The following is a 24,403-nucleotide window of genomic DNA, read 5'->3' as shown; positions in this document are numbered from 1 at the left end:
GGTTTGAATACTGTGGCTTACGTGACTTGTCCAAAGCCACACAGGAAATCTGCTGCAATTCCAGGAATAGAGCAAAGATCCTGTGCTTTAACCGCAAGCTGGCTATGTTTTATTTGTCAGCAGTCATTCCCACAAGGAAGCTAAACCAGGGATCTCACTGCATCTAAAGTCAGCAGGGTTACCTACTGGTAATGAAGCTAAAAGATGTTCCTTGTTCTCTGAGCAAGTCAGTTACGTACGAGATCCCGGAGCAGCAGCTGGGTGCTTTGAAGAGCCTGTCTCCTTAGGACACACAGGATTAGACATCAAAGCTAAAGGGCAGTATGCCCACTTCTGCATCTTCTGCATTTCAGGCTGCTGCACGGGTTGAAACTGCAGATTTGTGGCGTACAACGGTGTTGTAGGTGTAGAGGGGAGAGGTGGGGCATGCCCTTTTGTTTCTTTAATGAGCTGCTTCTGGGGTACCCAGCAGGACAGAAGCTCTTCTGCTCACAGCTGATATTTCTTCCATTGCCAGCTGTTAACATGCTGCTTCTCCACCACGTGAGGTGGGCGGTCTAAGAGTACTTGTGCCAGTCCTGACCTTGGAAACATCGCTCCTGGCCCCTACCTGCCACTGCCCGTAAGGCTGTGGAGCCAGCATCAGCTTCTGTGTGACACTCTGGCTCTGAACCTGCTCTGAAGTCTAGGCTTGTGTCCCCCCCCACTCCCACCCCACACTGTTTGCATGCGTGTGCCAGAGGACCGGTGGCCGGGAGGACTTCTGACTCTCTAAAGCAGAGGAGTTTGAAGTTCAGTGGCCAGAGTTGGAGCCCAGGTTCTTCTGTCAGTGGGCTGCATGCAGGAAGGATGGACGACACCAGGTCTCCATTAGGCAGCCCAAGAGGGGTTCCTCCAAGGAGGGCACAGATGCGTAGGCCATGTAGAGTGGATGAGAAGTGTGCTTGAAGCCAGCTTGTATATTCACCTTACTTTCCAGTGTAGGGATGATCTTAGGCTGCTTTTAGGAGATCTCCACATAGACTTAACTGCCCTCATGCTACCAGGCTGCATGTGTTGGATGATATCAAACATATTCAGACCAGTTGAATCCAAAGATGAGGCCTAAACTAATATAACTAATTGTTCATTGATGCTATTTTGCTTTATGCTATCAGGGAATTGAACTTTTCTGAAAGAACTGGTTGGTGCCTATCTAAGTGCATTTAACTACACTTCCCAGAAATACCAGAATGGATTTAAAAATCCGTTATTTCACATTCAAGTTTATGCCTGTGAGCTTGAACTATTTTATATGGAGTTGTGCAGGTGAGAAGGTGCTGCTGGAAAAAAAGCATTGAGCCACAGTTTTTGTAAAGAAAATGTTGAGACTCTCTTCAGGGTATATGCATTTGACATTGTATAATGTCAGACAGTGGTTTCCAAATGACATCTTATGTAACTCCTGAGTCAAATAAGATAACAAAAAGATCTGTGTTGCAGTCAAATAACCATAACTAAAAACTCTCTGAACATTATACTTATATACTTATTGCTAAACCAGTAAGGACAATTACAAATTACAAAGTAGAAAATGTTTGAACATTCATTACCATATTTCTTCTATCAAGGCAAACCACACATTCCTCTTAGACACATGCCAAATGTGAGGCTTTAAAGAAAATGTTTCTTGAGTTATCCAAGTATAAGGAGCATCTGAGTGATTTTCTTAATTGTTTGGATTGTGCAGTGCTAATCTGAACAGATTTTCTTCACTCTTGAAAGGAAATACATTGAACTCTGGACTAAGACCAAACACAGAAAATTTCAGGCTACGTAGTAATACGAAGGGGAGTGGGGGAATTGTAAGTGACAAGTGGGTTATATTGGAAGTCCCATCTTGGTTTCAACAATAGAACTGGTATCTTGATACTTGCATTTAAGAAATGTGGATTTCCACATACTAACCATCTTTCATGAATTACCGCAGATCTGACAAATTTGAGTTATTGTGCTCCTCCTGGGAGATTTTTAAAGCCAAATGTAACAACAGATTATATGAAACAGCTGGTCAAACAGAATGAGGAACCAGTTCATTGGCATTTGATGAATTAATAAAAACAGGCACAATACAAATTTCAGCAATAGTTAGCAATTCTCCAGGAGAATAGGAACCAAAAAGAAAAGAGCAGGAATCAAATTACAGCAGCTGTTTGGCCAACAGGTAGGGGGTAACTATTTCTTCATGGCTAAGGCTTGGAAAATTCTTGAAAGATTCCCTGGAAAAAAATGCACTCCTTGCAACTTGTGCAGATGATAGCTGAAGTACAGTGCTTAAATAGATTTCTGACTGTTCTTTTGAGGAAAAGCCAGTGAAAGAGAGAAAGGTTGCACATCAGATTGTCTGCTAATGCAGGGATACGTAAGAACAGGCTTGGGTGTCTCATGGGGAATGAGTGGCTGTAGAAATAGCAATCCTTCTGCTGTTGTCTTTACGGTTCCAGTGGCACGAGGAGGGCTTTGAGAACCAATGTATATGACCGAAAAAATGGGGAGAGGTGTTTCACAACAGCTATAACACTGAACGTTATCCTGCTAGCATTTCCATAGCGGATCATACAGAAGATCCCATGTAGGAGAATATCTTTACAGGGGACAACCTGAGGGACTGTGTGAAGGTGAAATATCAGGAGAAGGAACTGAACAACCAGCTCATGAAATGATTGATAGTGAATTAGCAGGATTAGATGGCTTAGACCCTAGAGTACAAAGGGAAAACAAGTGGATGCAGTTGAACTGATGCTTACAATGTGCCCTCTGTCACCTACATCAGCCACCACACCTAGCGGAATAAAGAACCACGTGGATAACAGTGATTTCTGAAAAGCTTTTGACAAAGCCACTCAGCACAGGCTGTTAAATAAACAAATGAGTCATCAGATAAAATGGAAAGAGGGAAAAATGGAGGGACCTCATCAGTGGGATCTCACCAGGATGTCAGCTGGGACCGGTGCTGCTCATCAAGCTCAGCAGTGACTGCTAGTGAAATTCCATAGCTGTTCCTAAACAAATAGTACAAAAATCATGTATGGCTTTACACAGTCTAAAGTGAACTGCAAAGAGTTTCAGAAGGCACTGACAATATTGCATGACGAAGTGATAAAATGGCATATGAAGTACAATATTCATATATGCAAGATAATACGTATGGGGGAAAAAACCCACCCTAGCTATGAACAGAGTGGCGATCTAACTGAGCTGCTGCTATTCAGAAAATTGGTCTAGGAGTCACTAGATAATTCCCTGAAAAGGCAGCTCAGTGTTCAGTGATGGTCAAAAAGAGAGAAAGAGAGGTAGCAATGATTTGAAAGGAACTAAAACAAAAACCAAAATAGATTATGCCTCTGTCCAAATTCATTATGTGCAGTTCTGGTTACTACAGCTAGAAAAAGATAGAAGGGAGGGAAATAAAGCTGATGAGAAATGTAGGAGAAGAGACTAATAGATTGGAAAAGAGATGAATGGTAGTATAGGTCCATAAAATCATGAAGAATGAGGAACAGGGAGGATTACTCATCGTTTCTGGTAATAAAAGAAGCAAGGAGAAGCTAATAAAAGTATCAGGCAGAGATTTTAAACAGACCAAAGAAAGGACTTTTTAATTCGATGTGTAATTAAGTCATGAAACTCTTAATCACAACATGTCATGGAGGCCAAAGGTTTAAATCAGTTAGAAGACAGATTAGACAAATTCATGTAGAATAGATTTGTTTGTAGCTAATAAACACTGGCTACAGCCTCCAGCCCAAATGGTTAATCATTGATTGCCAGAAATGCAGAAGGTGTGTCAGGGGAAGAACTGTGTTATATGCCCTGTTTCTTACACTCTTTCCACAGATGAACCTCTGATACCGCTGGAGGTAGCAAGCTACTCAGATCCAGAAAAAACATTTCTGTTCTGTTCGAATTCAACTTGATGTAAAGAAGAGAAGTGGTTGGTGTAAGAGAGTTTTAGGAGGTGGTATTTTCCTTCTCCAGCTCTTCCAGACATCTGTTTGACCTTCTCTATAAATTAGTTTGAAGATATGTGCAACTGAAGCAGGAAATTAATGACTGTTTCAGTAGCTGCAGGTAGTCCAAATCTCTACCCTCCTGGCGTATCTCCCGCTCCACACCATGGAGAGACCTGGGAGGGGAAACTCTGAATAATGTGTGCATCACAAAAAGTAGCTGCAAGTCACGAGCAAATGTTTTCAATTTCTTGGGAAGGGATATTTTCCCAAGGCTATCCTCAGGCTGTGGATATTTAGTGGGGAGATGGATCGTGAGCCCTACCCTTGGCAAACTATGACATGGCAGCTTTGTAAGAGGGAGCAGGCTCTGCATTTGAAAGCTAAGTGTTTGAAAGGAAGGTTCAGGTCAATCCCTGAGGCAAACCTGCCATTCTTGAGGACTCTGCCATTGTTTGAGCAGTTGTATATGTGTCTGCAGGTTTCCTGGATTCACTTTTTGATCAATTTAGAACAGGCAAACCTGTATCCATAACCTGTGTCCTGGGCTGTGTAGCAGGGAAGCTCACTGCTCTGCCATCTTTGGCTTGCAGGAAATCAGCATGGAGTGAACTGGAGCAATAATCACAATCCTTTACCAGTTTCGGCATTGGACAAGTTGAACATTAACCAAAGTTTTAACTACTTACTTTACAGGAAACACATCTGTAGGTCTTGCAAATGGAGAAGGGATTGTAACTGAACCCCTCTGTTTGGACAAACACAGCTTGTCATTGCTACTATGGAGGTAGCCCTCATGACTGGTATTAAGACCTCATTGGAGATTTAACTGCAGTGTATATCTTTATTACATACAAGATTTTCTGACAATACCTGCTCGGGCTGTCATTTTTCTTTGCATCAAAGAAATGGCTGTGTCTACAAGTTGCTCTATGTCAGCCTGGGGTAACGCAGATTATTAGCTGCTAGATGCTAAAGAATCCTTAAGAAATCACAATGATAAGATTGAATGGTGACTGGAGGTTTTTTGTTTGTTTCTGTGTGTTTCTGTCTTCTACAGCACTGGGGAGATCTTACCCTAACTCTGAACATATCCTCATTCTCTGACAGTGGTTTGTTGCCATTACACTGAATGCTATTACTGTCATCTCCAGGCTTTAAATGCATAAAGACTATGGAGAAACACCATGGAATTTCTGGTAATTTGTTAAAGTGCATTTAAAGGTAAGAAGATGTGTTTGACTGATAATATTGAGACTTTCTTCATACAGGCATGTTTTTGCAATGGCAACACAAGCTTCTCCACAGTCCTTCAGTGTGTTCAACTCTGACCCAAAGCAATCCAGAGTACTGCATTGCCCATGACCTGAGACATGAGGCTCTACCGGAAGAAACCATTAAAGACTCAACTGAGTCACCTGCAATAGGATACATTATTGTTATTACCTAGAGGTTTACAGTATGTGAAGGAGTACAGAGAGCTGTATAGGACTTGAGGCAATTAAACTTCAAACTATTGGCTCTTTGGAACTCCGTCCTTCAGCTCTTTTAGTCAGGAGTAATTTTCAGGAGTGACCTGGAATAGTTTTTATTTTGTATCTCAGTGGAATAGTACTCCATCTCCCATCAGCAAACACTCTGAATAAGAAGTTAGCTGTTCCGCACCCACACAACAAAGATTTTCAAGCCAAGGTTTCAATGGATCTTGCACATATTACTTTTTGGAGGAAAATGTGCTTTATATTTTTCACTAGATGTAATAGAGTTACATTTTTTTAACTCAAGACTTCCTTAGACAAATCTTTCCTCACCAAGTGTAAATGACCTATTGTGATCTATTTGATGGGACTCAGTTGTGACATTGTCTAATTCTCAGTGTAGATTTATCTAGGATAGAAAACATTAGTTGTCCCTGGAGTCTGAATTCAGTTAACAATAAACACTCCATTGAAATATCCACAAGATTTTTTTCAACAGGAAAAAGCCCAATAAATTCCCAGCTGTTCAAAATGTGTAAGAATGTGTAAGAAAATGCTGCATAAAGGTGTTGGTTGAAAACCTAAGTATTCAGTTATTATGCAGAAAGTCAATCAAGGATTTTCCATGGGGGACTCTGCTAAGCTCTTTGGCTGGTTTACTGAATAGTAGTCAAATATTTCAGGCCTTGAGCCTTTTCTAAAGTTATTTTAACAGATTAAATCGGAATAAGGGAAGCTATTAATTTTTCAATCATATGATCTTATATTTACTCTTGTAATCAAATCACATTCCCACCCCCTCAGTTTTACTAAAGAAATGTGAATCTCATACTCTGCCTACAGTTCAAAAGAAAATTAAATTACAGTGAGTTTACTTTACATGGAATTGCTTAATCAGAATGCAGAGTTCCACTAATCAAATTTAAATATAGTCACTATAAGCCAAACATTGACCTTAGGTTAAAAGATTTCTATGGCTTACTTAATGGAGACCCATTTATAAAGCACCCTAAAGAATTCTAAATCATGTAGATGCAGGTCAAAATGAGACAATTAGAAATGCAGCAATGAACTGCCACAACCATTGTCATGCCTTGGAAATGGTATTTTAAATTCTGCCAGCTGTAGAGCCACTGTAAATGTAATAAAAATGGTGGGAAAGAAGCAGGAAAATAATGATTTTTGGCTGCAGGACAGTAGAGATTTCCAGAAGGTAAACATAAAGTGCATTCCATATGCATCTCAGGCCTTTGTATTTCCAACACACTCTTCTGGCCCTCAACACAAGGTAGATGTGTGAAGGCAAAGATGCATGTGTGAAGGTATCTGCCTGTCTTTGTCTTCTTAATTTTTCTTCTTGTGGTAGCAGCAGTCTCAGTGACAATTCTCAAAGGCACGAACAGATGCTTAGCTGCATAGCTATCAAAAAAATGAGAGGGAATGACATGTTTACCTGACAGTCGTGGCACTGAAAATCTCCCCAGAAGGTGCTAGCATATCATGGCTACCATGATTTTATCTACCTTTGCTCGTGGTGGGTGTAGCATCAGTATAACTTTAACTCTATGGTAGGTAGAACAGTAGTGATTGTCAGTACTCACAATGTAAAGTTGCAGTAAAGAAGGACTCAGGTGAGATTCTGATCAGCATGTACAGTGTCCCTGGATGTGACTGCAAGTGAGCTAACTTGAACTATGTGGACCCGGTACTCTCACATGGTGGGTTTCTAATGGTGGCCTTATTTCCATTGCTGTTCTTTATGATTATCTGTGCAAGTATTTCTCTGGACTTCAGTGACATGCAATTTGTGACATGAGTCACTGTGTCAGAAGCAGGGCCTACATTTTTTTTTTTCATATCTACTGGAAGGATACCCATTACAGTCTTAAAGCTCATTCATTATCACATGTAGTTTTTACAATAAATGTAGACACTTATAAAAAATCAAGCTTTCCTTGCCTTGTAGTCTGTTTGCAACAACAAACTCCTTTCTCTGCCCTGTTCTGTTTTCATTTTGCTCTCAATTTAATGCTCTCTGAATCTTATTTTGCTAACATTTCTGAGAATTGGAGGTGGGTTGGCATTTTCCTGGGCTCAGAAATGGCTTAGCTAACCAGTGAGTGAATGTGGGCCAGATAGCCTCAGAAGAACTTTAGTGTTGACGGGCCAAACTTGATGTGCTGCATCCCAGCAGTCCCCTGCAGCTGGGCTCACAGGAAACTAGCATTTAAATTCTCATCTGGGTTCAGTCAAATCATTATAAGCCATGATAGTTCTTCACTGTTTTATCTTTCTGTGCAGTAGCCAACAACTCTTCTAGGTTAAGACGGGCTCCTTGGGGAAGCTCATGTTGCAGCGCTGAAACTAAGCTGAAACCCTCTATCTGTCTGCCTGTCTTCCCAGTCCTAAACAGAGATATTTATATCCTGCGCCTCACTGAAGCAGAGCGCTGTGCCGAATTTCATGGATCCCACAAACTTGCATGGATGTGAGTAGGCAGAATTTGGCCTTGACCAACAAACTATGAAGCTGAATCAGCCCTTTTCCCTTCCAGTCCTTTGCAACTTTGTCCACAGGATGGCTTCTGCTGTTCTGCTCCTCATCCAGCCAGCATGGCTTTCCTGAGGCCTTGGGATGTCATCTGCTCATGAAAACAAGGGGCCAGGTTCCTTGAGGGGCTTAGGGAATGCAAATGTGCAGTTGGCAGCTAGTCAGGACACAGGAGCTTGGGTCCCAGAGAGGGAAAAGATGCGAGACAAGCTATATATAGTATCTGATCTTGGTTTCTCTTCTGTACAGCCAGTCCACTGACCAGAAGGACAGTGACCTGTGACAGCAACACTCAACTGTGAGGCAAGATCTCCTTGGCCTTTGCAAGGGAAAAGACATGTGTCTTAAACCCAGGTGAAGACTAGAGGAGAAAATGTCAGCTCCTCCTGGCTATTATTACCCCCTGCTGTGCTCTGGGAACCAGGAGAAAAGGTCTTTCTGCCACTGAAACGGCAGGCACTCCCTTCTGTCAGGGAGGGTTTGGGGAATTAAGCATTGTATAGGACAGAGGGACCTGGTGTAGAGATGATTTCAAATCTGATGGCTTTTGGGACCCATGAAGTGCAGAGAAAATTGCAAAACCAGATAAAATAGGAAGAAAGACCTGTAAGGGACAGGGTGAAAGGAGAAAAGATCATCTGGATCTCAGAGAACATTGACATCCCATGTCTCTGATAAAGACAGTGAGGACCAGTAGCAAATGAGGAACCCTCTGATGTCTGACAACCCTGCTACATTTTAGGAGCACACTGCCATTTTCCTCATACAAGCTGTGAGGTTACTCCTTCTGGAAATAGCACGTCTGGGACCAGGGAAGGCTTAGGCGGAGACGGTCCTTTCATGTTTGTCTGTGGTTTTCTGTCTCATTCCTGCCTCTCTTGATTTATTTGCTCCCATATACCTCTTCTTTCCTCCTTCTGTCTCCCTTTTTTATGCTCTTGTACTGTACATGTTATCTTTTTCCTTCCTGGGCTCAGATTTTCCTGTCTCGCTCAGAGCTCAGAGCTCAGATTCCTACAGCAATGAGTGCAGTCATTTTAACAGGTTGTGTTGATGCTTCTCTTGCTGAAGAAATCATCAAGAAATGATGATTTTGAAATACCCCACAGTTTCGTTTAGAAACCAGCAGATGTTACCCAGCTGTCACAGCCCTTCCTTTGCTTCAAAGTTTTTCCAGTATTTGAATGAGGAACAGAAGTCGGTAATGGTAATACGCTGGTTGGTAACACCAACAATCAGAACATTGTTAGATGCGGTCAGTGTCCTGACTTCCACCAAAAAGCAGCATTAGGATCCATCTGGTCACGTGCAGATATTGGCAATGTAGGCACTTACAGCAGGACTAGTCATCCTGCATACCCTTCATAGTCAATAAAGACAAATAAGCACTTGCAGAGCACATTTCACCTTATCCTAAATCAATCACCTACTTTAGGCCAGATGAGTCACACCCTGAAAACACTTGTTTTGTTCTTGCCTAGTGTGAGCAGTTTAATGCAGGTGTCCATACTGTATTTACTAAGGCTAACAGGATCCAGCTCCCCATGTCACTGTCTTAAGTACAAGCCCAGAATGGTTGGCTCCAAGTATCTCTTTGTCTACTGATCATAAGGCAGCTCATGCTGTGAAGTAAAAAATATTGCAAAATTGGAAAGGACAACTAACAGCAGAGTCAGGAGTGCTCAACCCAAGGGAAGAAAAAGTTACTCAGTTCAGCTGTGCACCTAAAAGGGATTTATAATTTGGAATAGCATTTTGGCCATTGCTTATGGATCTCTGCTGTTCTTCTTTGTCCTTTCTCTCCCCTTCAGTGAAGGAGTATATAGGGAAGGGCAAACTAACAAACTGCAGAGAGCATGGTTTAAAAAAAATGCCATCAGGCAGACAGCTGACAAGAAGAGAGTCTGTTAGAAAGGTGGAATGGGGAGCACTTACTTCTCCTCAACCAATACCTTTCTCTGGAAGTGCCATCTCCGTGAATCTCATCAGGGACCTTGGCTCAGAGGTACGGAAGCCTTTCTTCTAAACTTTTCAGCTCTGCATCAGATAGTAGGGTAATTTTATCTTAACATTGGCAGTCTACAGAGTTCCCTATGGAATATATTGAAGCTACACAAACACAAATCCTAGAGAAACAATATTTAGTTTTCGAAGACAATTGAAATATTTTTAAGACCAACCACTGTTTTGGCCCAGGGTAGGCACTTTCTGCATGGCAATCTCCTATTTGTACCAGATGCAAAGGCAAAGATATTTACTACACATACCCCAAACTGCACAAATTCCTTTGTCTTTGTGTTCACTTAACCTCAACTTCCATTCCACATAACTTACTTCACCTCAACTATGTTTCTTGGAATAACATTGAATTTTGGTCAGTTCATTATTGGCTTTGTTTGTCTTCGGTGCACTGTGCGTTACAGGATTGGCTTGAAACATGAAACACTGTGGAGAAGGAATCCAATATGGTAATACAATCATTTGCCTACTATTGCAGGAATAGTTTCCATTATGGCCCCTATTTTTCACAGTCTCCTAACTTTCCAAAACACTCACCTTTCGAGATGGAGTTTTCCATGGTTGGTGTTTGCCTGGAGGTTAAATTTGCCTGCGTGAGTGGAAGTTTTAGCAAAGACGTCTAGTCACTTTTACATTACAGGAGAGTGGAAAAAAACCCTACATTTTTTCCGGCTTGGGAAGAAAAATGTCTAACCACATTTCTAAGAAGGGCAACAGCAAATCTGCTGAGGGTTGAAATTTGACAGGCACAATCAGTGGAGAGCCCAGTCATATGTTATGGACCCTGCTTTTTGAACTCATCTCTATGTCTCCTGGTGTCTATAGGGGGTTATTTATGTTCAACAGCCTGCAGGATGAGAGCACAAGCAACCAGTCACCCCCAACTGCCAGCAACTAATTCCTGTCCCTTTTTTCCCAAATAAGTACAAAATTAGGAGCTGTATTAACATCTCTGTCCCCAACAGTCTGGAAATGCTAAAGTTAAATTTCTAATCATATTAACTCAGTCTCTCAGAATGTGTATAATAAGTTTGTGTGTAAAGGAGTTGTTTGTCCAGTTAAACAAGGAGAACTGAGCAGTATTAAAAGAACTGGTATCTTTCTTCTGCAATTACTTTTCTTTTTCCTGTTTAAAACACCTGCCAGATCTGTGTGAAGGGCTTGGAGCTGGCCTGTAGTAACTTATGAATCCTACATGAAGTCTGGCTATAGAGATAATTATTGTGTGACTACATCTGGTTATTGGATTATTACCTGCATGAAGAAGCTGTCTTAGTTTAATAGCCAAGCCATTAAGAAAAAAAAGGAAAGAAATACAATAATTTCACAAGAGCAATTTCTTAGCTGATATATCAGGAACTCTTAAGAAATAACACCTGAGCTACAAGCTGTAAAGAGGCCATATCCACACAATATGCAAGTAAAAAAATCCAGAAAGATCATCATCATTGTTGAAAGTGCAGGCTGCAGTCACAGAGATTTCACTGGCAGGCACCACACAGGAGGCTGAGGAAGCTAGGCTTGCTCAGGACCAAGAGTGATTACAAGTTGTAGGTGAGATAAAGGTGCAAGTTTTTTCATCATTTTGGGGAGGCAGACATGCATGGCGAATGTTTGAAGCTTTAAAATTAAATATCATACTCCTGCTGAGAAGACACTTTTAGGTCATAAGCAATTAGTCAGAAATTAGTAGCTTCCAGCAGCAGTGGAAGTGCTAAGAAGTTGTAGCTAGGAGCTCTGATAGCAGGTTTGACCTGAGGCATGTGCTTGGTGAGATTGGAGAGGGGAGTGGACCTGCAGCCATGAAGCCACATGCTTTCAGTAAGGGTAAGCCATTCCAGCAGTAATTCCAGAGCAGGAGCAGTGAAGGTACAAACGTAGGTGTCCCTGGCTGTATCTGCATTGCTCCTTGAGGTGCTCCAATGAAGGACTAGAGTACCCTATCTGTCTCCCTCTATGATAATCCATAGTGTATGGCATTTCTCCCACAAATTCCCACAGCATTTCAGTCAAGCCCCCCTTAATACTTATCCTCAGTCTCGATTTATCTGCCCCATGCACACCCTATTAGCTGGCCATGCTTGAATGCGAGGCTAGACTAGATGACCTCCTGAGGTCACTTCCAGCTTGAATTATCCTGTGATCCCATGACCACACTGCAGAGTAGGCCTGCTGTCTGATTTTGCCATGCAGCTTGGTAAGGAGAGTGGTGCTGCCACATCCATGTGCCACAGCAGGTCACTGCAGTGTGCCCAGTGTCACTGTGGAGGTCAGCAGGGCCATACACTGGATGGAGTACTCTTCTGTTCCTGCTGTCCAGGTGTCGTGGTTTAACCCCAGCCAGCAACTAAGCACCGCGCAGCCGCTCACTCACTTCCCCCCATCCAGTGGGATGGGGGAGAAAATCGGGAAAAAGAAGTAAAACTCCTGGGTTGAGATAAGAACGGTTTAATAGAACAGAAAAGAAGAAACTAATAATGATAATGATAACACCAATAAAAGGATTGGAATGTACAAATGATGCACAGGGCAATTGCTCACCACCCGCCAACTGACACCCAGCTAGTCCCTGAGCGGCGATTCCCTGCCCCCACTTCCCAGTTCCTATACTGGATGGGACGTCCCATGGTATGGAATACACCGTTGGGTCAGGTGCCCTGGTTGCGTTGTGTGCCAACTTCTTGTGCCCTGGCTGGGCATGAGAAGCTGAAAAATCCTTGACTGTAGTCTAAACAGTACTGAGCAACAACTGAAAACATCAGTGTTATCAACATTCTTCTCATACTGAACTCAAAACATAGCACCGTACCAGCTACTAGGAAGACAGTTAACTCTATCCCAGCTGAAACCAGGACATCAGGACATGGCAAAGCATCTCTCCCTTTTTGAGCTCATAGGCAGAATGCGTGTTGCCTTATGGTGTCCCCCAAACAGGGCAATCACAAAAAGTTTGGTTGTACCCGGGCCTCTCTGATCACCACAGGTGGCCCTTGCACACCCGACCAGAAGCTCCGACTGTGCACGTTGTGCCTGTGCTTCCTGGAAGTCCCCCGCTCACCACCCGTGCCAAGTGTTTACTCTCTCGACTGTTGACACGAGATATCAGTCTCCACGATGTGATTATCTCCACTTTCATCTTTATCAGCACTGTGTGACCCTCCACAGTCTCCACCCAAATGACCATGGGGAGTTCAGTCACATCCTGAGCTCCTGCCAAATGTGTCTTCGGGTGCCTGAGAGCTGCTTGGGAGATCAGCTGAGCACAAGACCTGGGGCACCTTCCTCACCAGCCTGCCCCACGGGTAAGCAGCTGGTCCCACTCAACCGGAGACAGGGATGGGACGTGGTGGGGATGCTTTGTCCATGGGGCAAGACACCAAGGCGCAGAGGTAAGGACTCTCCTACGGGTCAACGAGTCCAGAGGAAGGCATGTGTTGTAAAAATACTTTCTGGTTGACAAGTGGAAAGTCTTTTCCTGTGGTCAAGGGCCAGCAATCTGCATCGGCCTCACACAAAGAAACTTCTGGCAAGAAGTCATTCCTGAAAGCCAGCTCACATTACATTGCATGTCTGGGACCACTGGCTCCACAGAGGGAGCACAAAGCCAGGGAAGACATTCAGGCTCATCAGCCTTCTCCCCCCTAAACCTCCCCTTATGCTGGGGACCAGCTCATAGTGGTGAGAAACTCCAGCTGCAAGTATTGTAGTCCAGGCTAAATGGAGAGGGAGAAGGTGCAGAGAGGACCGATAGCAGCAGCAGGCTTGCCATAGAGATCCCCCTGCCCTGCACACACCATGCAGGCCTTGCTAAATGAGAAGGGAAGGGGCCAAGGCAGCTCACATGAGGCACCATGCAGAGAAAAAAGCTCCTCTGATCACTGGGGCAATGTGCAATCCTGGATGGAGGTCATTCATATTCACTGCACCCAGAAGAGACGGGTCATGATGCTGGCCTGGCCTTTTTTCTTAAACAAGCTGTAAGTCAGACCTCAGATCCCTCTGCCAGTTATTCATAGCGACTCCAGGCTAAGGGCTATTTGCTCTTCCGCTTGCTAAAGTCTGTGGTATCAGAGCCTGTAAAAGAAGGTACATGAGGCATCCTTCGCTAAAGATGATAAAAATCAAGAGGACCGAGAAAAAAATAGAGCTGAAACAGAGCCCCAGGGCCCTCAATTACCCTGCTGGCCCCATTTCAAGGAGCTCCCTGACCCTGATGGCCTGATTGCCTCTGGTTTAAGGGCTCAGCCTTGATGTTGAGGACATAGGGCTGAGCCTCCTACCACTCTGTGTGGCTGATTTCCTGAAGCCATGGGCATGGGCCCTCAAGGAGCACGTTGTTAGACGTGATCTGATCAAAGATCGAAGACGTGACCTGATCAAAGCAGAAATAGGCCAATCTGCAGGGGAGTGGGGTGATCTGAAAGAAAAAAATCCATTGGATTTGGTAGCTAGAGCTCACTCCTTGCATTCTACTGGGAGGACTCTCAGTGCTGCTATTCAACTTCTGGCGGGCATTTTCTGTGATATCTGTCCTCCAGCTCTGGATGGTCACTGTTGCTGCATGAGGTACCACTTGACCTCAGGACTGCTTGCTCCCCCTAGTTTACTCCATGGCCTCCCTCACACAATTGCAGTCCTTCTGGTGGTCAAGCTTTCGCCTGCTGGTCTGCTGGGGAGGGTAGGATGCAGGGTTTCTCCACGATTCAGGCCTGAATGCAGGTGTACTGCCCACAGCGAGCAGACTGCGCTTTTGGTGGTAAAACTGTGTGAGTCAACTTGCTTGCACCAGCTCAGGGAGGCTAGGGCAGCTACGATTTTCCCGAGTAAGACAATCTTTTCCTCTATGATGGCACGTGCAGGGCAGGAGTCCATGTATTGCTATGTCTTTAAGCTGATGTGGTAAAGGAGGGAGTGAACATTTGTGTTTGGATCTGATCCCTGGAGCTTATCTTCTGGCTTTCCACTTGTGCAGGGCTGCAGGGCTGCGTCTCATGGCTGTCTCTTGGGCTCCTCCACCATGCTCCATCAACATAAAATTATGTCACTCAAAACCAGACTCACTGGTTCCCTTCTTTTGCTGCTTAGGGCATATTTTTGGGGGTCATCCTGGGGAATAGTGGAGTTCCCAGCGAGTTATTCTGGAGCAACAAAAATGGTAGTGTCATCTGGTGACTCATTAACAGACGAGTCCTTGATGCTAAATGGACTGACTGATGGAAGGGCGGGTGGTGTGACCTTGGTAGCTGGAGGCATAGCATAGGTGCCTAGCTGAGCTGGGACTGGTGGTCTGGCCCTGGGGCCAGACAGCTTGCTGCCAGGAAGCAATGATCCTAGCCAAAGAGTGACTACCGCTGCCAGGCTGGTAGTGCATCCATAGCAAGATGAGGCCCACTGTCACATGGATGTGCTGACACGTCACTGCCATCATCTCTGATGAGAGCTGTGAGTTTCCCTTCGAATCTGATGCAACCTGGTGGCAGGTGAGGAGTTATCTCTCTCTTACCCAAGGGCTTTCCTGTCTATGGGCTTCCCGAAAGTCTTCATACCTGAGGCAGAAGTATTTTTCCCCATCTCAAGTGGTTGCTCTTGCTCTTGGTCTTGAAGGCATCCTTTAGCTTTTTCCCTTTTGCCTGGCACTGCCCTCCAATTTGCATTTCCCCCAGCGGCCAGCCTGGCCAGGGATCTCTGTGTATCCTATGGCTGCTGCAGCTCTGCTCTGTGAAACCATAGCCCTGCATGTATTTCTTTCCTCCATTCCCCTCAACCTCTCCTTCCCATTTAGTGAGGACTATGTGGGCCTTATCTGGCCCCAGAGACCCACCCTTGGGTGTCGGGTAGTCGGCACACCTGGCTGCAGAGATATAGATGAGAGGACCTCATGTCCTATCCACAGTGCCCAGCTTTTGAAGAGACATGCTGTGTTTGAAGAAACAAGGGGGGGGGGGGGGCTAAGGTGTCAAGGCCCACATTGCTCTGCCCTTCTGGATATATGTTGGCAAACTCTGGTGTTCCAGAAAGGCTGTTGACGTGTGTGACCAGTCACACAGATATGGAGGTGTCCTAAAAGTTGCTGTAGGGGGCTGGGTGCTTCCAAAATACCGACTTCTGTATGTGCTGGTGTGGTCTCAGGTGTGCGTGCCTGGGGAGGTCAGGGAGGCTGCTTGCTCCCACCCTGCAGGAGCAGCCAAACAGGGCACAACAGCCACAGCTTGGTGGCAAGGTGGGAGCTGCTTCACCTCCATCCCTCAGCCAGGGAGACATTACATTTAAGGGCGGAGGAAACCAAACCCCACATTGTCACTTTATCGCCTGGGTTTGGGAGCGTGGTCCAGTGGGGTGAGCCTAGACGGACAGGAGCCTAATTGGGTTCAGGTCTGCTACGTGCCTCTGCGTGGGCTTGGCAATCGGCTTGCTTGTCTGTTTGTGAAATGGGGCTAGCGGTGCTTACCTCTGTTTTCGGGACGTTTCAGGTCTCAGCGTGAAATGTATTATGCAAACGAGGAAGGTTTCTGGTGTTATTTCTTACTAATGAGCAGCAGACCTTGAATTTTGACCTTTACGTGTTATTGGGGGGGCGCGGGTCTTGGTGCGGTTTTTTTGGTGTTGTTTTTTTTTTTTTATGACTCTCCGTACTCGCCTCACCGGGCCTGAACTGAGTGGACTGGTCGCAATTGAAGGTCAGAATCATTTTCCTGCCAGCTCTACCCATGTAAGTAAGGGTTAGAGCAGCGCTGGAGGGGGGTATATTTATGGGCATGCAGATGAGCTACCATTTGGACGCGTTTCTGCTGGTAGGTGGAGGGGTGGAAGTACAGCTCTGTGGGGACACGCTGTGGTCGCTCCCGAAAACGGCACCCGGCGTGGACGGGCTGAGCCTCTGGCTTGATTTCTCCTTATCTGGGTGTATGTAGGCAGAGAGCAAGAGCAAAGACCGATCTGCGTGTCACCGTGGGTGGGTAAACATCAGTGCCATCTTGTAGGGTTGTCTGGCCCTCGGCGCCAGCCTTTTAGGTGGCCAGACTCCAACGCTGACCAGCTTGTGAAGAGGAAAAAAATACTGATTCAGTTTTCTGCACTTTGAATCCCGATAACTGCCCTCGATCTGCTCTGCAGGATTCAGAGGAAAGGCTAAGCAGGCCTCAGCCAGTGTAAATCATGCCTCCTTCTGCCTGGCTCCATCTGTAAATGATACCAGCCTAGGGTCGGCGTTTGCCTCCAGAGTAACCCCACGGGTGTAAGCATCTCGCTGTGAGCATTAACCTAACTGGGAGAGTTATTCCCATGCAAGATGATTCCCTCCATACACTACGGTGTTCCCAGCAGGCTTGTACAGAGCTGTAGCTGCCCTTCCAGGGGAACTTCTTCAGTCCATTGGACTCTTCTAGATTCAGGCCCCATCTTCAATAGATAACTCATACATAGATAATACATACATCAAACCTGAAGTTCGACATCTGACTCCTTGTTCCCTATGGTTTATCATCTAGCCAGAGGGATGCTCATGTGTTACTGTGTCAGCAAGTAATCATTCATTAACTCAAGTGGGCTAAGCCCAGATGTGTGCTCATCTGCTGCAGGTGCTGCTATCCTGATTTCTGAATTAGAGCAAGCCCTGAGGAGGCATATGGTTTTGATGTCCATGGGCTAATCTCTGGATTAGTCTGTCTCTGAACTTGTTGATATGCACACCCAGGAGCTCCTGCCAAACCTCTGGCAACAGCCAGTGGTAGGGGCAGAGGGAGAGTGCTGCGCTGCAGCGTGCAGTGCTCTCCAGAATACAAAGGCAATATTTCGTTAGCACCCTCTCTGTGGACTGAATCTGTCACCATTACAGCTGGCTGAAGAAACGGTAACAAAACAAGGAGTTCACCAGCTTGTCAAAAATTTTAGGTTTGGATGAGGTTTTGACAGACCCATCTCACAACTCCTCAGTAGCCCAGGTACCATGCAGACTGCTCCTGGGCTTCATCCTCACCCTCCCCACCCATCTGCCTGAGACTCCATTCCCTTCCAAAGAGTAAGATGAGATGTTTGAGTTTTAGTCTGGGGTGGAAGGCAACTATATTTCACAAGGGGATTACTGTTTTCTGCCTAGTTCTCATTGTGATGCTGTGCAGGCTGTGAACCTTGATCACAGTGCTGCACGTGCATTTCATGTGTTTCCCTGCTGAGAGTTGAAGATGCTACAAAATTTACCAGGAACATTGTTCTGGGGTTCTGGTTAACCTAGGAAGAGCTCAGATACACAGTGATAAGAATCAGGATCAGGTTCTATTGCAAAGATAGCTCTGAGCTTCTGAACTTCTCCTGTTAAATGGGATAGTTGGTTTCAATCCATTATTGATGATTCCTGACACAGCATTTGTTCTCCAGTTCCACAAAGTCCAGGACTGTTCAGATCAGCTTTTGGTCCTTACTAATCTCATTATGTGAGCTTCAGCCACCTATGATGTGATATTAATGACCAATTAAAAATACCACTCATCTATGAATTAATAATAGAGATCCTTGTTTAAAAGAGCAAGTGCAGTTCTAAGACACTGTCAGATTTGTGGGGACTCTGAAGCAGACTTTCATCATGCAGGTAGCAGGGATGTTAGGTGTAAGGTAGGGCTTTGTATAAGAATGAGAATTTTGATGCATGTTCTGTGGAGGATGTGGTTCATAAATCAGTCTCTACATTGAAGGTATCAGGACTTAGTGGGTCTGGACAAACCACTCAGCTTCTCAAGGCTATTTTGGTTCCCAGCTCCCACTCATTTTAGTAGTTACTACGCACCTCAGCATCCTTGAAGGTCTATGCTTTTAGTTACTTTCCTGAAAGAGAGTCAGCAAATCAGTATTTTCAATTGAACTGCTCAAGTCCATCGTGGTCCTGGTACCAGAAAAAGGCCCACAGATACCAGGATAGAGCACCGCATGCAGTCCTGCCAACACAGATCTCCTGGGATGGCGTACCCAGAGGTGGCTCTGTGCCAGCAGCCAGGCTTTCTCTCTGGGCGGTATGTGTCTGTGTCCTTCAGAGACAATGTTCTTACCCTTCCTTAGACTTGTATCAGCTGCAGGATGCTGCAGGGTATGGCTCATGCTGTTCCCGCCTGGTAAGATAAGGCTCCCTTCAAAGTTCCAACTTGTTAAAGAAAAATCTCACACCACATGCAGCGCGTCTGGAAGCTTCCAGATTGTTTAGAGTTACAAGAGCAAAGCTGTATCTGTATTTTCAGCAAATATCTTCTAAAAACATGTGAGCTTTAAAATACATTGAGGGTGTCAAAAGATGCCAGCAAAAAGAGTGGTCACTGTAAGACCAAGCTGGTGTTGTGCTTAAAGCACCTTTGAGACTTCCAGAGAGAAGTGTATCTACCAGTACAAGACAAATTAGCAAAATGCCTGTAACTTGCCAGGTTAGAGCATCACTTCTTCCTGTCTGGGCATTTCTTCGTGCTTGTTTGTTTCATAGTTTTCAGCTGCATACATGAAAAAGCTAGGAGGAACCTATTTTGGGTCACCATAGGGTGCCTACCCAGACTTTTGTTACTGGACTAATATCTGAAGGGAAAGATAAACATTTTGCTTCTTTAATAAGATCTCAGTTGGCCCTTCAAATAGGAAACGGTATTTACAGCAACAGTGGCAGTTGGAGTTGGTGGGACCTGCATTCTCTGTGGTGTCCCATGTGGTCCAAGAGAAAAAGCAAAAGATGTCCCATTGTCCTAATTTACGGAAAAATATGTCTCTGGAAGAGATTAAATCTGCTTTTGCTTCACTGCCATAAGTGACCCAGAAATTTTTATATCTAATCGGGTTCCTTTTCATTTATCATGATGTTTAGCCAGAGTTGTAGGTCAAACAAATGGCTTTGCGCTGTGTGCCAAATGCCGACTGATATGGAGCCTTTGAAGTAAGAAATGTAAGCAATCTTCTCCCTACAGGTTTGGTCCTCCTGATAAGTGGATACACAACTGACACATCACTCTTCAACCCATTTTTGAGCACTTCACTGATGTATTAGCTTTATGGTAATTCTCAGCAATGAGGGGAATACTTATCAAAAGTAAAATCTGAATAGAAAGCAGAAAAACTTAAGTTTTACACATCAGTTTTAAGAGAAAGTCTGTCTTTGATGAGAGGTTTGAGACTTCCCTTCTGAGAAGATGAAATTACTTCAGGTGAGCCCTGAGCTATGGAAAGAGTGTTTTTATTTTAATTATGCAGAATACAATAATTCTGAGTGTGGGCTGGCAAAATCTAACCCCAGAGATGGGGACCCCTCCAATACAAGCCTCTTTTTCTTCAGCCAACCCATCCACATTATTACATCTGGATTTTGAATGTTTGGGGTCCCTCTGGAAGAGGATCTGTTTGCTATAAGGATCCCCTCCATTTTTCACTGCAGGCTAGGATCAGAGGTGAGCTCATGATGCAGCACTGAGATCTCAGGTCAAACATGAATGTATTAACATGGAGGAATGTGCACAGTTGAAGTTCAGCTTATTACACAGATACACAGATGCATGAATGGTCTACAGCATTTGAATCCAGGTCTGGATTCATATTTTAACCCTGCCTGAGTTGAGGGAATTGAGGTCAGAAAGGTCAGCTCTGTATCATTGTCAAGCAAGGCTCCTAAATTATGTCACTGGAGTAAATTTTTAATGAAAGACTATAGGAAACTCAACATAGTGCCTTTGTAAGCTCATTAACCATTTCCTGGATAACATATAGCACAGTATTTTTCACCTTCCCTTCAGATTGAAACGCAAGGAAATTTTTAATCATTCAGCATATCCACTGTGTGAAATGTAGTCACACTTCAGTCCTGTATCTTCACCTTTTCTTGAAAACTTGCTGGATACATTGCCCTTAGTCCATGTTTTTGGGCAGAGAGAAATCTCCATTTGCTGAAAACCAAGACCTCCGTAGACAAAGGGGAGACACACAGCCTTTGTAGCCCAATGCTAAGAAGCATCTCCTGCTCTCACTGAAGAAACTGTTGTGGTACTTGGGAGGCAGTGAAAGTTCTCATATTGACTTTAGTGAGAGGAGGCTGAAAGCCTGATACTTCTCCAAACACAGGAAACCTTTTGCTTCTGTCAAAGCAAATATCTGCTTCTGAAACTTCTTAGCTAGGGGCTGGAGTAACACAGTGCCGTGAGGGATGTGGTGTGAAAAATGGGTAAATATCACATTTAGTATTTGGATTAAGGTCTCAAAGATGCCTCTTAAGCACCTCTAACAGTCTCTGAGGTGGTCGTTTAAGCTAGTTTCACTGTAGACTTTCTAAGTGAGGTAATAGAATTGGTGTCCACCAGCAGATGGTGCTTCTGCCTGAGAATTGTTTTCTTTCATGACCATTGAAAGACACAGCTTCTTGCATCATTACTGTAAAAGGTACTTTACAAGGCAAAACATTGACCATTACACTGTATGGATTCCATATTTTAGATAGCTCCTATGAATGCCTTTCTGTCCACTCTTCCGTTACCTCCAATGCTGCTTTTCTTTAAAGGGCCTTTGAGTAAATGGACAATTTTCCTTTTAAAAATATCCCATAGAAGGTCCTTGTTTAGCAGATGTAATACCAGGCTGAAGAACTTCAGTGACAGGAAGAAGAGAGATGAGTGACGGTTCTTTACTTGGGATATCTTTCAGGCTAACTTCAGTGGAGACACATATGCACAAAACCAGGCAAGCAGTCTATCCCTCGTAGTCTACTGATTCCCAGCTCCCCAAGGACAACAAGCTGAAGTTTGTCAGCTCTGAAAGCATATGGAGCAGATGCGGAGACAAACAGACAAATAAACACGCACTTGACTCCAGACTGTTCTCTTCAATGTATGTGGGACCAAACTGCTAAATTTTAGCTGAAATCTGCTTGTGTCTGTTATAACTAATTTGCATTAGGAACCTTGCACTGTTTTTTTCTGCCATTACAATAGCAGTAAGTACTTTAAAATGAAGATCCAGGATCATCCCCACTGAGTTGGATAATACATAGTCACACTGCACACAAGCATCTTAAGACTCCTCTCCTCCATCATATAGATACCTTGATGGTTGATACAACTAGTCCCTTAGTTCACATGCCATTGTGTGGGCCTGGTGCGTTGTTGAATGTACCAGGGTCCAAGGTCAGGTACAGTGTTGCTTTTGGGCTGGGGGGTTGCACTTAACACCGGGCTTGTAGCTAGCTCTGTTGATGGAGAAGGAGTGATGGTAATGGTAAATCTCTGCATTGCAAGTGCATGAGATATGGCAATCCCTGCAGAAGGGCACAAACCAGGAGTTTGATTCAACACATTAGACTGGAATATGAAGCTACCCCTTGTCCTAGAGAGCTCATGGTATTGAGCCCAGACCTGCCCTTGGCAGCGTGCACACTGACTGCTGTACTCTAGTGCCTTCCATGCTGCTCTGGGCAGCTTCATCCCCATCCAGGAGATACCAGCATGGGGACTGTGGTTACCCCACTGAGATGATGAGATGTCTGAATGATCTGAGTCAATGCAAAAGCAGGGTAAGGTACCAACATGAGATGGAAATTTTGTGAACGCGTTCCTACATGAACCACAATGATCACATACTTGTACACACAAAAAGGTGTGCTCCAGTCGTACAGGTCTGCAGGCATTCTTGGGCACTATGAAAAATCTGATTTATTTTAAAAGTGACTGAATTTTTATGAAAACGGTAATATCTCCTCTTTCTTCCATCTCAGAAATGGCCAGAGAAAGGCAGCAGCAGAAATACTAAACTCATCCTTCTCAAAGAAGGTGCTTTGAGGAACCACACCTTATATAGTGCTGGAACTAAAAGAAAGCAGGACCAAAATGCACTTCCGTGACTTTGGTGGGATAAATGTATATGCCATGCCACAATGCTTGCAGCGTATGTTCCTGGGCACCACATTCGCAGTATTTTTGAAATCTAAGGTGAATCAACAGTCCATGGCTCTTTACTGTAGCTTTTACTGGAGCCTTCAATGGAGATGCCAGAATACGGTTTCTAGAGCACTGGACATTAGCAGATCCAGGAGGGTAATTAATCGGATGGAATCCAATTAAAAGATTACTCTCCTGTTCTCCAGATAGGGTGGTATATAAATGCACAAAATTATCTGTTGGAATCCCTCCGGCAGCTTACCCAGAATAACCTTCTTCTGGATCCACTCCAGCTCTCAGTGGAGGCTCTAGTTCAGGAAATCATCTTTATTCAGAACAGCACTTAAGCATTTGCTTAAAGTTAGGCATGTACATAAGAGCCACTTCCAACAAGGCTGTACTTAATTGCACCCTATCTGCCTTCCTAAATTGAGATTAATGTCAACGGGAAGGTTTCAGCTGATTTCGGAAAGCTAGGAGGAGGCCGCTGCCATCTCCACAGAGTCATTGCACTTCTTGACCATGGGAACACTCACAGAGTTATGTAGTGTGTGGTGTATCTAAAATCGCACATTCTTTTGGGCCTGGGAGCTGTCCTGGGAGGGTGTGAAGATGTGTGGCCCAGTGGATCGGCACGAGGAGCTCGCCTTGGCTCCCAGTGCCTTCCTGGGGGAGCTGGTGCCAGATGGGGGATGGCAGGGAGCCAGCCCCGCTCAGAGCAGGATCAGCCCTGGGTCCAGAGCAGGCTGGTGCCAGGGGTGCCGGGTGTCCCTACAAGCCACCAGCCCCGCAACCCGAGCCAGCAGCTGCGGCACGGTGCCAAGGACGGGTACCAGGGAAGGCGCAGGAAAGATGCCAGCGTGGGGAAGGTGTGCACACATGGGTGGCCTCTGTCTTCCACTCCGGAGGCAAGGGTTTTCTTTCTGCTTGAATTGGGAGCTGAATGTGGGCAGATTGCAAGGCCAGTTTGTGCAACTGGATTGTGGCCATATAAGCAAATGGGTCCAAGGTCAAGGAAGGCTGAGGAAACAAGAAATGTGCCTGTGCTCACGCAACATATACCAGGTTAAATGAGCAATTATTTCTTAACTCATGTGCTGACACACTTGTTTTCCTTCCTTGTCAGTGGACTTGAAATGATCAATTGTCTTTACTTTTTAGAGCTCTCAGGGTTATGTGAGGCCTCAGGATATGTTTTGGCCTCAATGAACTCTGTGGATTGTTGTGTGTAAAACATAGATTTTTTCTGCCAAAATAAATATCAGTGTAATGCAACTTTCTCTTACAGTGGAGTTGGGCTCAGAAGATGCCATTGCATGAGGTTGTGTAGGTTTTCTATTTCAATAAAATGTCTTGACCTGGCCTTTGCTTCCCCTTTCACTATCACTGTGTGAGCAGCATCAACTGGTTCCATGATCACAGGACTTCACTGATGTCCCAAGTATGAGCAATGAACATCTCTACTAGGCTGTATCCAGGTCTACAG

At 44.6% G+C, this 24,403-nt stretch overlaps 1 protein-coding gene across 5 annotated transcripts in view; it reads left to right on the top strand.

Moving 5' to 3' along the window:
* KCNE2 (potassium voltage-gated channel subfamily E regulatory subunit 2) overlaps window positions 1–24,403 on the top strand; it is a 74,120-nt gene that overhangs the window by 37,238 nt on the left and 12,479 nt on the right. For 2 of the 5 annotated variants that reach the window (XM_075033745.1, XM_075033746.1), the window contains exon 2: window positions 5,050–5,213. The exons of 2 other annotated variants lie outside the window; for them this stretch is intronic. The gene's annotated coding sequence lies outside the window, so the exon portion shown is untranslated. Of the gene's footprint in view, window positions 1–5,049; window positions 5,214–15,384; window positions 15,517–24,403 lie in introns of those variants that run through there. One more of the 5 variants, XM_075033748.1, reaches the window with a different exon arrangement.

The sequence above is a fragment of the Buteo buteo genome, chromosome 8, assembly GCF_964188355.1.
Source record: "Buteo buteo chromosome 8, bButBut1.hap1.1, whole genome shotgun sequence".
NCBI lineage: Eukaryota > Metazoa > Chordata > Aves > Accipitriformes > Accipitridae > Buteo > Buteo buteo.
The sequence above is the reverse complement of the archived record's forward strand: the minus strand, read 5'-3'. Positions and strand labels throughout refer to the sequence as shown.